The sequence below is a fragment of the Malania oleifera genome, chromosome 5 (genome assembly GCF_029873635.1).
Source record: "Malania oleifera isolate guangnan ecotype guangnan chromosome 5, ASM2987363v1, whole genome shotgun sequence".
In the NCBI taxonomy this organism is placed as follows: domain Eukaryota; kingdom Viridiplantae; phylum Streptophyta; class Magnoliopsida; order Santalales; family Ximeniaceae; genus Malania; species Malania oleifera.
The window spans coordinates 88,385,475-88,400,000 of NC_080421.1; the positions used below are offsets into that span (position 1 = coordinate 88,385,475).

Sequence of the window (14,526 nt, forward strand, 5' to 3'; positions counted from 1 at the left end):
ATAATTATTTCCCCTTTATTTGCTTCAGCCTGACACTGTTTTTATTTTCTTTCCGTTGGCATCCAAAACGTGCTGTGCATCCATGACGGGTTACTAATAATAGCACAAATTGCGTTTAAATTGTACATCAATTTTAATATTACATTATATTTCATGCTATTAACTATTAAATGCTCATGATTATCGCAAAGAAATTTGAAATTTCTCCATAACACTCATAAATATTGGAAAATCTTTGGAAATCTTGAAAAATTAAGCTCCTGATCATCAATTGGTGAGAGAAAGGTTATCACTTTCTCCTATCTTGACAAGGGTTATGAGTTCTAACTTATTTTTCTTTCTATTCTAAGAAAATAAAAAATCAACGTTTGGCTTGTGATGTTTGAAGTCTAAAAAGTTATTTTGGCAAACGTAGCTAATAAATAAAAAGGAGAATTAGGCCTTCTCCATACACACATCTATGCATGGATATGATTTCAAAATAAAATTTTAATGAACTCAATATATTATTGCATTTTAAAAATATGAAATTTTAATTTTTAAGAATACTAAATTTCAATTTTGTGTGCTAATTCACAAAATTTGATCACGTAATTAGACATAGGCTTGGAAATATTTTTCATATACTTCAGGTATTTTTAGAAATAATTTTTCAATGAACCTTTAATATTGAAATATCATTTTAATTTTTTTTTTGATAATTTGAAATTGCTCAATAAATTAGAAAACAATCCGGGGCCATGTTTTTAATTATTTAGAAAACATGAAATCTCAAAAAGAATTCTCATGAGAATACAACGAGATAAAGTAATTACCTCAAATTACATTTATGATGTAAAGATAGAAAATTTAATGTTGAATTAAAAATATAAATTTAGAGATTAATTAATTAAATTATGCTTTTTAAAAATTAGTTAATCCCATAATTTTAATGCCTTGGCTGAACATTGTAAGTTGTAACAAGTACCCTGGCAATGATCAGAAAAAGAGCAACTAGTCTATCTTGATTAAGATAGTTCTTTGTTTCTAGATTTGAATTATGATAGTTATTTTCCCTTCAACTATCATCTATTGGCCTTTTGGGGGCACGCAAAGTAGTGGGGAAGGTCCATTGAGACATGGGTTTTTTGTAGAGAAGCCAAGAGTTTGATTCAAGTCTCTTACCATTACATTATCCTATACTCATTTCTCTGTCTCACTTTCTCTCATTTTCTCTCATCATTATTCAATTAATTCTTCACATCTTCCCACTGCCTCACCTGTTGGTCTAGGGCTAGCAAAACGGGCGGGCGGGCCGGGTTCGGGCGGGTCATCAACGGGTCTGGTCATAAATAGGTCAATATTAAATGGGTCACATACATGCCAACCCTAATCCGTCCGTTTAATAAACGGGCGGATCACAGGTCACCCGTTTAAAAAATAAATAAAATTTATTTATTTTAAAATTTTCATATAAAATGATTTTTTTTTAAAAAAATACTGCATTTTATTTATTAATATCTAAATAAAAATATAATATAAACTATGAGATAAACATCAGTCTCATCAAAATCTTTGCTAAAGGACTCGGTTGAGTTCCCAACTGATTAAACAACAAACAGAGTCTCACAAGTAAAAAAAAAAAAAAACTTGATTAGAACATGAACAAGTTGATGCTTCGACCTTAAAACCCTAACTTTGTATGCCGCCAGTGCCTGCGTTTCGCATTGTACCTAATGGTGTTGTTAGTCCTCATACGGATCTAGAGAGGAATAGGCCTGTTCTGCCTTAGCTTCTTGGCCAACTTCTTCTTGATCCTGAAGGTCTTGTGTGACGACATCTTCAATTCTTTACGATGGGAGAGGAAGCCGAACGGCCGAGGGAAAGGCTAGCAACATAGGATCATGAGGGAGCTTGAACTTATCGTGGAGCAACTGGAGGGTGGGGGTGTGGAGTCGAGTGGTTTGTGGAGCAGGGGGGCTGACGCTTGTGGAGGAGACAATGACTCGACCTCGAGGATAAGGAGTGGTCCGACTGTTCGAGTGGATCTTTCGCAGCAGCACGCAGTAGGGAGCACCATAGCAGGCACTGTGGCAGCAGCGCACCAGATTATAGGAGATGACTGAGAGAGTAAGAGACATAGTGAGAGGCAATAGCTGAGAGGAGAGCTGCGGGAGATGGATTAGGATTTAGGGTTTGTTTGTGTGGCGTGTGGATTTATAAATTATTCAAATAAACGGGTCACCTAACGGATGACTCGCCCGAACCCGATTAAACTCGTTTGTAAATGGGTCAACCCGTGACCTGCCCGTTTATTAAACGGGTTAATTTCCTTAAACCCAAACCCGTTTTAAATGGATGGGTCTAGGTGACCCGACGGGTCATTACCCGTTTTGCCAGCCCTATGTTGGTCCAATTCTAGACTATCTTCTACCATGCTTTTCAATTTTTTTAGGCATATTTGGTTTGAGTATAATGTAATAATGCATGATATATGTTGTGTTTAGAAAATCTTCTATGCATGTATGTATTATTGAATATGATCAGCAATTATGCATGTTTTTGACTATAGAGACATGAATAACAACATGAAAGGGTTTAGATAGTGCATGTGATTTGGCTATAATTTATAAAAAGAGAATTTACATGTAATGATTTTTTATAGGGATTAATGTGTGATTAAAAAAATTTAATTATTTTAAACTTTTAGTAGCGAATCAATAACTGTCACTAAAAGTTGAGATAGTGACTATTAGTGACGGTTTTGAAACCATCACTAAAAGTTAAACTATTAGTGAAGGATTCCCAAATCGTCACGAATAGTGGTTTTTTAGTGACGATTTCAAAACATTCAATAATAGTACGACTTTTAGTGTGGTTTTCAAAATCGTCACTAATAGTATGACTTTTAGTGAAGATTTGGAAATCTGTCACTAATAGTATGTCTTTGTGACGATTTTCAGCCAAGAAAATGTGCTAGTTATAGTGTCAATCTTTGGTTTTTAGTGACAGAATGAAACTGTCACTAATACTCAATTATTAGTGACGGTTTCCAAAACCGTCACTAATTGTTAGTTGCAATCATCGTTTTAATCACCAGTCAGTAACCGTCACTAAGTCGGTTTGCTATTATTAGTGATAGTTTGAAACCGTCACTAAAGGATTTTTTTTTTTTTTGTTGTGTAATTTGAATTTTAATTCAGATAGTGTTGGGTGATCTTGGGTCTTCTCAACCACAAAAGTTAGCTCATGGGGCGAGGCTTTCCCTTATACTTAATAACTGATCACCAAGCCCCTTCCACAACCGATGCAGGACAAACCCCAACAATCTCCCCCTCACACATTAGGCTCCAAACTCCTCACGAATTGGGATCAAGTGCCAAACTCCTCATGAATTGGGCTCACCAAATTGGTAGCACCACATGCCCGAAATCCCAAGACGAAACCATGGGCTCTGATACCAATTTTGGGTGGTCTCGGGCCTTCTCAACCCCAAAAGCTAGCTCATGGGGTGAGACTTGCCCTCACATTTAATAACTGACCATTAAGCCCCTTCCACAACCGATGTGGGACAAACCCCAACAGATAGAACACATAATCAATTTAAAAAAAATTAAATCCATGGGGTTTAAATCACCCACAAGCTCAAAACTTTCTTACCCAAATTTCTTTGAAAAAAGTTGTAAATCCTGGTATGACAATGGCAGAGAGATCTAGAAAGAAAGATTGAAAAAGAGAGAGATTGAGGAGCACAAATATGAAGTAGGGGTTTAGAGTGATGGATCCATACTCAGTCAGGAGTAGCCGGTTTTTGCACCTCAACATTTTCGGCGCCGACTGCTCCTCTGTCAATCTTTGCTGCACCGGTGGCTGCTCCATTTCAACCTTGTCAGCACCGGCTGTCCAGAATGTCAAAATTAGGCAGCCTACCAACTTTGATTTTTGATCCTTCCCTTCCCTATATATATGTGTGAGTGTGTGAGATGAAAAAATAAGAGAGAAGATAACACAATACAAGGCAAGGAAAAGGGAACACTAGAAATTCTTTTGTAAATTTGTGTGTGTGTGTGTGTGTTGTGAGTCAACAGAAAGAGCTGTAAGAGTTGAGTGATTATTGTATGCTTCTCCTCCTCCTTTATATTTTTCCCAGCATATATAGTAATTTCTCTCTCTCGTGGACGTAGGTCTGAATTTGGCCGAACCACGTAACTCTAGTGTCAATATTTTTCTGTGTGTGCTTATTTATTTCATTAATTAGTCGACCGATAAACCCAACAAAGTGGTATTAGAGAATTGTTGAGCGTTTTTGGAAAATTTTCTCGATGAAAGAAGGCATCTGTGGCTCTCGGACAAATTTTTTGAGTAGCTTGAAACTTCAAATTGATCAGACCATCGCGTAGCTCTTGTCAATACAATTGCAGCAGTGAAAATGGCATAAAAAATTGACTCCGAATGAAGTCACACGGGCCACCGCAATATTGCAAATTATACTCTATTTCTTAAAAAATTTGTAGAACCTGCAAATCTGATTTGCAGTGAAGAAGAAGGAGAGCGCCACATCAACTTGGCCCGCCCAAACACGTCATCAAAACGGGTCCCACTTTCCACATCATTAGTAGACCCCACATGCCACGTTATTGTGGGCCCCACTCTGCCACGTCATCGCGGGCCCCATTCGCCATGTTAGCAAACGACATTAGAATATTTTGTCAGTCAGGGGAATATTTCGTTAAGTTGAACTAGATTAGTCTAGATATGTTTTTAGGCTGAGCAAAGTCAATTTTTGAGCCCATTTTTGCAAGGTTGGACTAGTTTCCAACAAAATCGACCGTTCCAGACGCAATCATGCATTCGGTTTCTCGATATTGAGCCCTAATTTTTTTATACAAGCAGGGTAGTGCTTAATAATTACTTAAAATCAATGGAGGAGTCAGACTCGGGTACTATGATCAAGCTCACGACCTCTAATTATACTCTTTGGGGGTCTTGGATGGAGGATCTCCTCAATTGTAAGAATCTAGCAAATCCTTTGGATTATAAAGGTGTGAAACCAAATTTCGTCAAAGGCGATGAATGGAGAAAAATGAATAAGAAACCATTGGTCAAATCAGACAATGGATTGACCATAAGGTATATCATCATGTTGCACAGGAGGCTAATGCTTATAAACTTTGGGAGAAGCTAGAAGACATGTACCAGGCCAAGACTGCTCGCAACAAAACCATGTTAATGAGATGACTTGTTAATATGAAATTAAAGAGCGAGACCTCTGTAGCTGAACACACTAGTGAGTTCCAAAACCTAGTGAATCAGCTTTCATCCGTGAAGATGGATCTTGGCGATGAAGCAGAAGCATGCTCCTTAGCTCTTTACCAGACTGTTGGGAGACATTAGTTATCACTCTTAGCAATTCAGCTCCTGATGGGAAACTTAGCATGGCGATGGTAAAAGATGCCTTATTCAACGAGGAGGTTAGGAGAAAAAAATGAGTGTAGATTAGTCACAAGACTTTGTTGCTGAAACTAGAGGCTGACCTCAAGGAGGTACCAGTACCAAAGGCAAAGGCAAAGGTAGAAGCAGATCTAGAGGAAGGTCCCAGAATCGTGGTAAATCCAGTGATGGTAGAAATTGGTAGAGAGGAAAAATCTCTTATTACTAATGCAGCATTGAAGGTCACATGAAGAAAGATTGTCGAAAATTTCGGCGAGATCATGGTCAAAGTAGCCAGCAACAAAAGAAGGACGAAGGTGAGAGCTCGATCACCTTAACCCAAGATATATCGTTTTCTATTAATGAAGATATATGTTGTCATATTGGGAACCATGACACTGAATGGGTGGTAGACACAGCAGCCTCCTACCATGCCACCACCCCACAAAGAGTTCTTCACAGTGTATAAATCTAGGGACTTTGGTACAGTAAAGATGGGGAATACCAGTTCTTCTCATATCGTGGGAATTGGAGAAGTGCAAATTGTGACCAATATTGGTTGCACCATAACATTGAAGGACGTTTGACATGTCCTAAACTTTCGGCTCAATCTTATTTCTAGGGCAGCCCTTTATAAACAGGGTTATGAAAGCTACTTTGGGAAAGGCGTTTGGAAATTGTCGAAAGGTGCCTTGACAATAGCATGAGGACGTATTTGTTGCATTTTGTATAAGACGCTAGTGATGATTTGTACTGATGACATCAATGCAGTGGAAGATAAAGCATCACCAAACTTATGGCAGAGACTCAGACACATGGGTGAGAAAGGACTTTTTACACTGGTGAAGAAGACATTTATCAAAATCAAAAAAGGTATTGCCTTGAACTGATGTGATCATTACTTATTTGGAAAGCAACATAGAGTTTCATTTAATTCCTCTATGAAGAGAAGGTCAAAACCATTGAGTTTGGTACACTCTGATGTATGTAGACCCATTGAAGTAAAATCAATCGGCGGCAACAGGTATTTTGTTACCTTTATTGATGATGCTTCAAGGAAGGTGTGGGTATATTTTCTAAAAATAAAGGACTAGATATTTAAATATTTCAAGGAATTTCATGCTATGGTGGAGAGGCAAACAAGGAAGAAATTGAAGTGCCTACGGACAAACAATGGAGATGAGTATACTTCCAATGAGTTCAGAGCATACTGTACTGAATGCGGTATCAGGCATGAAAGGACAGTCCCACGAACCCCACAACATAATGTAGCTGAAAGGATGAATTGAACCATTATAGAGAGAGTTAGAAGTATGCTCAGTATGGCTAAATTACCTAAGCCATTCTAGGGGGAAGCTGTTCGTGCCGCATGTTACCTTATCAACAGATCACCGTCAGCACCACTTAATTTTGGAATTCCAAAGAAAGTATGGACCAGAAGAAAAGTTTCTTACACTCATCTAAGAGTGTTTGGGTGCAAAACTTTTGCATATATATATATATATATATAATGAGCAGAGGCAAAAACTAGATGTGAAGTCCATTCCATGCATCTTCATTGTCTATGGAGATGATGAATTCGGTTACAAATTATGGGATCCGGAGAGGAAGAAGGTTATCAGATAGAGAGATGTGGTTTTCCATGAAAATCAAGTGTTTGAGGACTTTGAACCACAAACAAAGTCTAAGAAGTCTAGTTTTAGTGCTCTAGACATTGTATCAGATCCTGTACCATCATATTCTCCCACAAACTATAGAGAGCTGTAGGATGATCCTATAGAAACAGATGTAGACGGTGTTGAGCAGGGGGAGCAACAACCTTCTTCACCAGAAATTACAGAATCGTCATCAGTCAAATGACGAAGCATCTCATCCTCTAGAAGAAGTTAAGCCCAAAATATTTGGAAGAGGTCGTGTTTTGATTCCTTCGAGAAGATATCCAAAATCAGAATATCTTTTACTCACTAATAAGGGGGAGCCAAAAAGTTTCCAAGAGGTTCAGTCTCATACTAACAAAACCAAATGGGTGGAAGCTATGAAACTAGTGATGAATTCTTTACATAAGAATCAAACGTATGAGCTGGTAAGACTTCCCAAAGGGAAGAGAGCACTGAGGAATAAATGGGTGTTCAAGTTTAAGAAAGATGGTAGTGGACAAATAGTGAGGCATAAAGCCAGATTGGTCATCAAAGGTTTCGAATAGAAGAAAGGCGTTGAATTTGACGAGATATTTTTGCTAGTAGTGAAAATGACAACAATTCGAGTCATACTCGGATTGGTAGCCAAGTAAAATCTAGAGCTTGAACAAATGGATGTGAAGACATCTTTCCTACATGGAGACTTGGAAGAAGACATCTACATGGAGCAACCAGAAGTATTTGAAGTTCTAGGGAAGGAACACAGTCTACAGGTTAAAGAAAAGTCTCTACGGCCTTAAGCAAGCACTGAGACAATGGTATAGAAAATTTAACTCTTTCATAGTGAGTCATGGATACAAGAGGACTGTAGCAAATCAGTGTGCATATGTTTAGATATTCCTTGATGGTAGTCTTTATACTACTGCTCTATGTTGATGACATGTTGATCGTTGGTAAGGATGCAAGCAAGATCAATAAGTTAAAGATGGAGTTGTCTAAGTCATTTTAAATGAAGGACTTAGGCCCATCTCAGCGGATCCTAGTCATAAGGATCAGTCGTGATTTGAAAGCCAGAAAATTATAGTTATCTCAAGAGAAGTATGTTGAAGGGGTGATCAAAAAGTTCAACATGGAAAGTGCTAAGCTAGCCAGTACTCCACTGGCTAATCGTTTCAAGCTAAGCAAGAAGTTGTGTCACTCATCAAGGGAAGAAATGTCAACAGTACCATACTCGTTAGTAGTTGGAAGCTTGATGTACACAATGGTGTGTACGAGACCAGACATTGCCGATGTTGTAGGCGTTGTGAGCAGGTTTCTTTCCAATCCATGGAAAGACCATTGGGAAGCTGTAAAATGGATTCTCAAATACTCGAAAATCGGGACTATGCTTATGTTTTGGGGAAGCTAAACCAACCTTGGAGGGTTACACTGATGCAGACATGGCTGGTGATCGTGATGAGAGAAAGTTCACATTAGGTTTTTTGTTCACCTTTGTAGGGGGAGCTGTATCATGGCAATCAAAATTGCAAAAGTGTGTTGCCCTATCCACAACAGAAGCAGAATATATTGCCGCAACGGAATTTGGGAAGGAGATGTTATGGTTAAAGTAGTTTCTTCAAGAGTTAGGGGTCAAACACGAAGAATATAAGGTACATTGTGATAGTCAGAGTGCTCTAGACTTGAGTAAAGATTCAATGTACCATTCCCGAACAAAACATATTAACATTCGCTATCATTGGATACGCGAAGTGATGAAACAACAACTATTGAAGCTAGTCAAAATCGAGTAATCCATTGTAAAATTTGCATCGAGACAAGTTCAACAGTGAAAAACATGCTTCAAGTGGAGTTCGAGAGCCCCCACACATGCTCCCACACGCCGCCAACGAATTTAGCATCAACGACAAGCTCCCACACATCGGTGACACTATTTACCACTGACGTCATGCAGTGCATGTGCCCGCACGCGTCTTCTCTGCCCTACTAACACCATCAGACTAAAAAACCCAATCTGCAACCCGGTCCAGCAACCGGCAGCCTGAATTCGAACTTGCGAGCACGACCTGACCCGGCTGACGGACCACGCCCACTCGCCAGCACGCGACACACCCAAAAGCTACCATGTGGCCCTAATGGTAATATTGACTCTGTTATCTCCATTAAGTCAAACCGTTTAAAAAAAAAACAATCGGTCAATGATTATGTGCCACAGTTGCGTAATTATGAATTTAAATTCATGCATTCAAGATCATAATTTTAATTAAAATACCCGATTTTGTCTAATATTTTAATCATCGAGCACATCTGATAATTTTAAGATAAATTAGCCTACTTTTGTTGAAAATTTGCGGACACTCATATTTTATTATTGTAGGATAATTTTTGGAAGTCAGGCTTTGCACGCAAAGAGAGGCTATTTTCAACACTATTTTGTAATCTGTACGTAACTTTCTTATCTGACCTCCAATTTAGATGATTCAAGATGCTATAGAAAGCTAAGAGAACTCTCTACAACGTTCATGTTTTGTTTTTTGACAAATACTAGCTGCATCAAGGATGAAATCGGATGTAAAGTTACCAAACGCTGTTTTTATGGACTATTTCAGCATTACTTCGTAATCTAGCCTTAACTTTCTTGTCTGAGATTTGATCGAGATAATTCAAAATTTAGTAAAAAGCAAGGAAATTATCTACAATTTTTTTTTTGAGCTTTGAGAGTTACGGGCTGTAGGAGGGTCAAAATAGGGCTTGTGCGCTGAAAAAAAAGGGGGGAAGAAACAAGAAAAGAAAAGAAAAAAAATAAAAAATAAAAATTGATTTGACCTAGCCATGCAGCTGGGTACTCTTCGTGGGCGCTGGGTGATGCACTGGTGAGACAAAAAGAAAAAGAAAGAGAAGAGAAAAGGAAGGAAAGAAAGGAAAGCTCGGAAAAGTCAACAATGTGGGCTAGGTTTTGCTTTTAGGTTTTGAAAAGTAGGGTTTCTTTTAGGAGGCCATTTAGGGTTTTCTTGGGAGGTCGTGAAGGGGGGCTAAGGTTGGAGGCCGCACCACACACTGGGAAGAATTTTTAGGGGGATCTTTTTGCTTTTCTTTGGGTGAGGTCGAACAGAAAGAGGTGGGTCTATTCTTTTTTCTTTTGGGAGGCCACATACAAGAGGCCTTGCACAAGGGGTTTGGAAAAGGGTTCCTCTTGGGGAGACACACAAAGGAGGCCATAGAACAAAAAGGATTGAGGGAACTATTCTTTTGGGGGAGGCAGTCTTCGGGAGGCAGCTGCTGGTGGTTTTCTTTCGGGGTGCTGCGTAGACACAACACACGAACAGTAAGGGTGGTTGGCGGTACGCTAAAAAATTAATATCTTTTTCGGAATTGAAAAGCGGTGAACAACTGCGGTGCTCGGGGTGTTCGCGGTGTGTGACGGCAGTGCTGTGGGTGTTATTTTGTTTTCTACTCTCCAAATAAAAGAAAGCATGGTGAAAACGTTTATGTTTGATTTAATTTTCGGTATGAACTAATTTTTGTATTCTAGGAAAATGATGTAGCCCCATTTTAAACTATGCTTGCTCTTCGATGCTAATCTGAAGTAATTTTCTTTAATATTTTTATAAGTTATTATGCGCTTAATGCTTTTAATTAACTGGCCATTAATTAGATGATGTTGGTCTTGTGATATGCTATCGAAAGGGGCAGTTATCAGATAGATCTAGGATAATTCAGCATAGGTGAATATCGAGATCGAAAGACTTGTATGAACTTACGTACCATTAAAAAATCTAGGGTCTTATTGCATTCTTGTGTTATTAATTTGCTTGCTCTTATGTTAAATAATAAACAAGCATATATTCTGATTGACTATCGAAAGAGGTTTTTGGAAAAAATTTGGAGATTTGCTAACAAATAGAGAAAACAAAGTTGAATTAGCTAGATGAGTAAAGCATAGTAAGAAACTAGGTGAAATCGATTTCCTAGAAGTTTTCACCCTCATTAATTTGATACGTGGCAACAAGTTTTATTTTCCCTTGAATAGTTTATTTAAAGTAGCCTTATTTCAATTTCGCATTCTAAAATTATTGATCTTTGTAAATAAGATCAAGAGTAGTACAATTTTGGTACTTGGTAAAATTAAAACATCAATTCCTGAGGACGATACTCTTCACAACACTATATTATAAAACTACGATACTGTGCACTTGCATTTTTGCACCGATCAACTTTTTAGCACCGTTGCTGGGAATTGAGTTTTTCTTATTTTTGCCAATATTGATACAAAGTAATCTTGGTTTTAATTTAGAATTTTATGTGTATATATATATATATATATATATATATATATATATATATTATTTTATTGCTTTTCTTTTTATTTTATTTTTTATTTCATGTGTGTTTTTGATGTTGAATGCGTTGTGCTAGAACACATAAAATTATTCCTTTTGATCCAGAGATTGAAAGAACTCTCAGAGCACTAAGGAAGAAGAGGGTACTATCCATGGATGACGGACAACAAAATGTGCAGCCACGCGCCTTGAAGGATTATGTATGGCCAGTTGTGGATGAAAATTATTCGGGTATCAGATGTCAGTGCATTAATGCCAACAATTTTGAGCTCAAACCTGCATTAATCAGCATGGTGCAGCAGACCCAATTTAGTGGATCACCACTTGATGATCCCAGTATCCATCTGGCGATGTTTCTGGAGATTTGTGACACTGTAAAGATCAATGGTGTTACTGAAGACACTATTAAACTAAGATTGTTCTCTTTTTCTTTAAGGGACAAGGCAAGAGGTTGGCTACAATCTTTACAACTGGGAAATATCACTAGTTGGCAGGACATGGCAGAAAAATTTCTAGCTAAATTCTTTCCACCTGCAAAAATAGCTTTGTTAACCTTATGGGTCATACCATGTTTTTATGATAACAAATACTCAGGTATTTAATGGTTGCCAAGTTTGTGTGCAGATTCTCATAATGGCATGCGGCAACCTGAAGAAAAGTGAAGACCCCGACACATTTATTATTTTTTGTAATTTTAATGGGTCTGTAATAATTTCATTTATATTGGTCCGTAATAATCTCTGCATATCATGTATGTAGGTATGTATAAGCTCAAAATAACCATAAAATGACCATAGGGACCGAATGGCTTTAGGACACCCTTCGGTCGACTGACGCTGAATTTTTGGAACTATCTCAAAATGGCCTTGGTAAAAACCCTAGTATAACCTTAGGTCCCAACACTCATACACATATTACATAAAATATATGAGTGTGTTTTATTTGTGCTCAAAACTGAACAAATCTAAGTAAGATAAGAGGGCTCGGGCGACCAAACCTGTGGAGTACAAACTAATCGGACGCCCGAACTTTGAAAGTTAAAAAGTTGACTAGCCCTCAAGCGACCAAACTATAAATGTACACATCTTTTTCAGGCGCCCGAATGCCTCGATTGGGACACCTCAGCAACTCGGACGATCGACCATTATAGTTCAAAAAGGACCCTAGGCGACCGAACGCATGAGTTCGGGCACCCGAACCCGGGACCGGGCACCCGAAGTTATGTAGCTTTGCTACTGACTTTGATTCGGGTTGCGGAACCCTTATCCGGGTGACCGAATCTCATTTAAGACCTTTATTCGTTGTGTCTGTTCGGGCGACTGAACCTCGATTCAGCCACCTGAACCTCGGTGGGTTAAAAATATTTTAACCGTGGTAAATTTGGGTTAAGTTAGGTTAATTGTGTTTAAACTATTTGAAATTTTTCTAAGAATACCCAATAGGTCCCAAACGGTTATATTTTTGACCTAACCTATAAATATGGGTTCATTTGTTTGGATTAGCCAGAGATTAAGAAAAATCATTAGCCAAAATTCTCTTAAATCCAAAATCCCATTTTGCCTATAACACTTCCAAACACTCTCATACCTTCTTCCCATTGGTTATTTTTAGCTTTGTGAGAGTTCTTGCTTGGGGTATTAATTAGTAGAAGTTGCTAATACTCCCAGTGTGCTTGTGTGATTGAGATATCATTTTTGGGGAGTTTAGCTTAGGTTTATCCCACAGATTTTCATTCTATAAATCTTGTGTTGGGATAACCTAGTAAGCTTAGGATATTTGCATCTTTGTTGCAAGTGTCCAATAGCTTGGTTTTTATTGTGCAAATATTTTTCAAACAAGCAAAACATTTTCAAACTAGTATTGTGCATATTTCATTGAGGAAAACTCTTTTGAACTAGTTTGATTATCTTATTCATATCTTTGAAGTATTGATTTGTGCTTTGCTTAAATTCTAAGGTATTGCTTATTTAGAACACTCTTGAGCATATCAACGATCATATCTTGTTGAGTGTAGCTTGCACAAATATACACATCACTGAGTTTACATTTACCTATATTGTTGATTTGTGATTGATTAAGTATATTGTGCGCATTTGAGTGCATATCTGTTTTACATGAAAGTACAATCACTGTACCAACTTGATTGAGAAAAAAATACTATTGTATTTCTAGGCACGGGCCTAAGAGGGAGACTAACCCTTTGAAATAGTCACGGATTGGCTTGGATCTGGTTAGGAAAGTTAGGTGCGTCATCCTGGTAATGCGTGTCGATTGAAGTCAGCCACTTGAACTGACCTAAGTGTAATCGGTGCTGCTCCACCCTTTAAGTGAGTATTAGTGGAATCCTCGGGTTTGCGAGCTAGAGGCGGGGATGTAGGCATAGTTGGCCAAACCCCGATAATATATCACGTGTACATTTAATTCTTCCATAATTTATTTATCGCACGTGTATGTTATGTTGTGAATGCCGTGCATGAGTTAATTTACACACATTATATTCATTTGCGCATATTGGAATTACATAGTCAGACCCTAGGTTGTGTGTATACTGCTGTTGTTTAGGGTAAACCTAGGAAAAAGTTTAAATTTCCAATTCCCCCCCCCCTCTTGGGAATACACCAAAGCTAACAAGCTCAACACAGGAGTGAGATTGGTCAATTCAAGCAACATGATTTTTAGTCACTCTATGAAGCATGGGAAAGGTATAAGGATTTGATTCGGTGTTGCCCTCAACATGGGTTTCTAGATTGGTTGCAAATTCAGATGTTCTATAATGGGTTAAATGGGCAAACTCGGAATTTAGTTAATGTTGCATCTGGGGGAATTTTGATGTCAAAGACACCTGAGGGTGCTACTACTCTTTTGGAAGAAATGGCCTCAAATAACTATCAATAGCCAACTGAAATAACTATGGCTAAGAAAGTTACGAGGATTCATGAATTGGAGCCGTTTGCTACACTTTTTGCTCAAGTTGCTTCTCTGTCTCATCAAATTTCAGCTTTGACAGCCCAAAGGATATCACAAAGTGCAAAATATGTGGAAGCTACAAGAAGGATAGATCAGGGCAATGGAGCGAGTCAAGAACAAGTTCAATACATCAAAAATCGGAACTACAATTATTGTGGTGATCCTATGCCACAATA

General features: G+C 38.1%; 1 non-coding gene and 1 pseudogene across 1 annotated transcript; both read right to left on the reverse strand.

The window, feature by feature from the left end:
- Positions 1 to 1,663: 1,663 nt before the first annotated feature.
- LOC131155393 (large ribosomal subunit protein eL39-like) lies at positions 1,664 to 1,819 on the reverse strand (annotated as a pseudogene).
- Positions 1,820 to 14,018: 12,199 nt separating this feature from the next.
- Positions 14,019 to 14,124, reverse strand: LOC131156801 (small nucleolar RNA R71). Its single transcript, XR_009137073.1, has one exon. It is a non-coding gene; the product is annotated as a small nucleolar RNA R71 (small nucleolar RNA).
- Between the last annotated feature and the right edge of the window lie 402 nt (positions 14,125 to 14,526).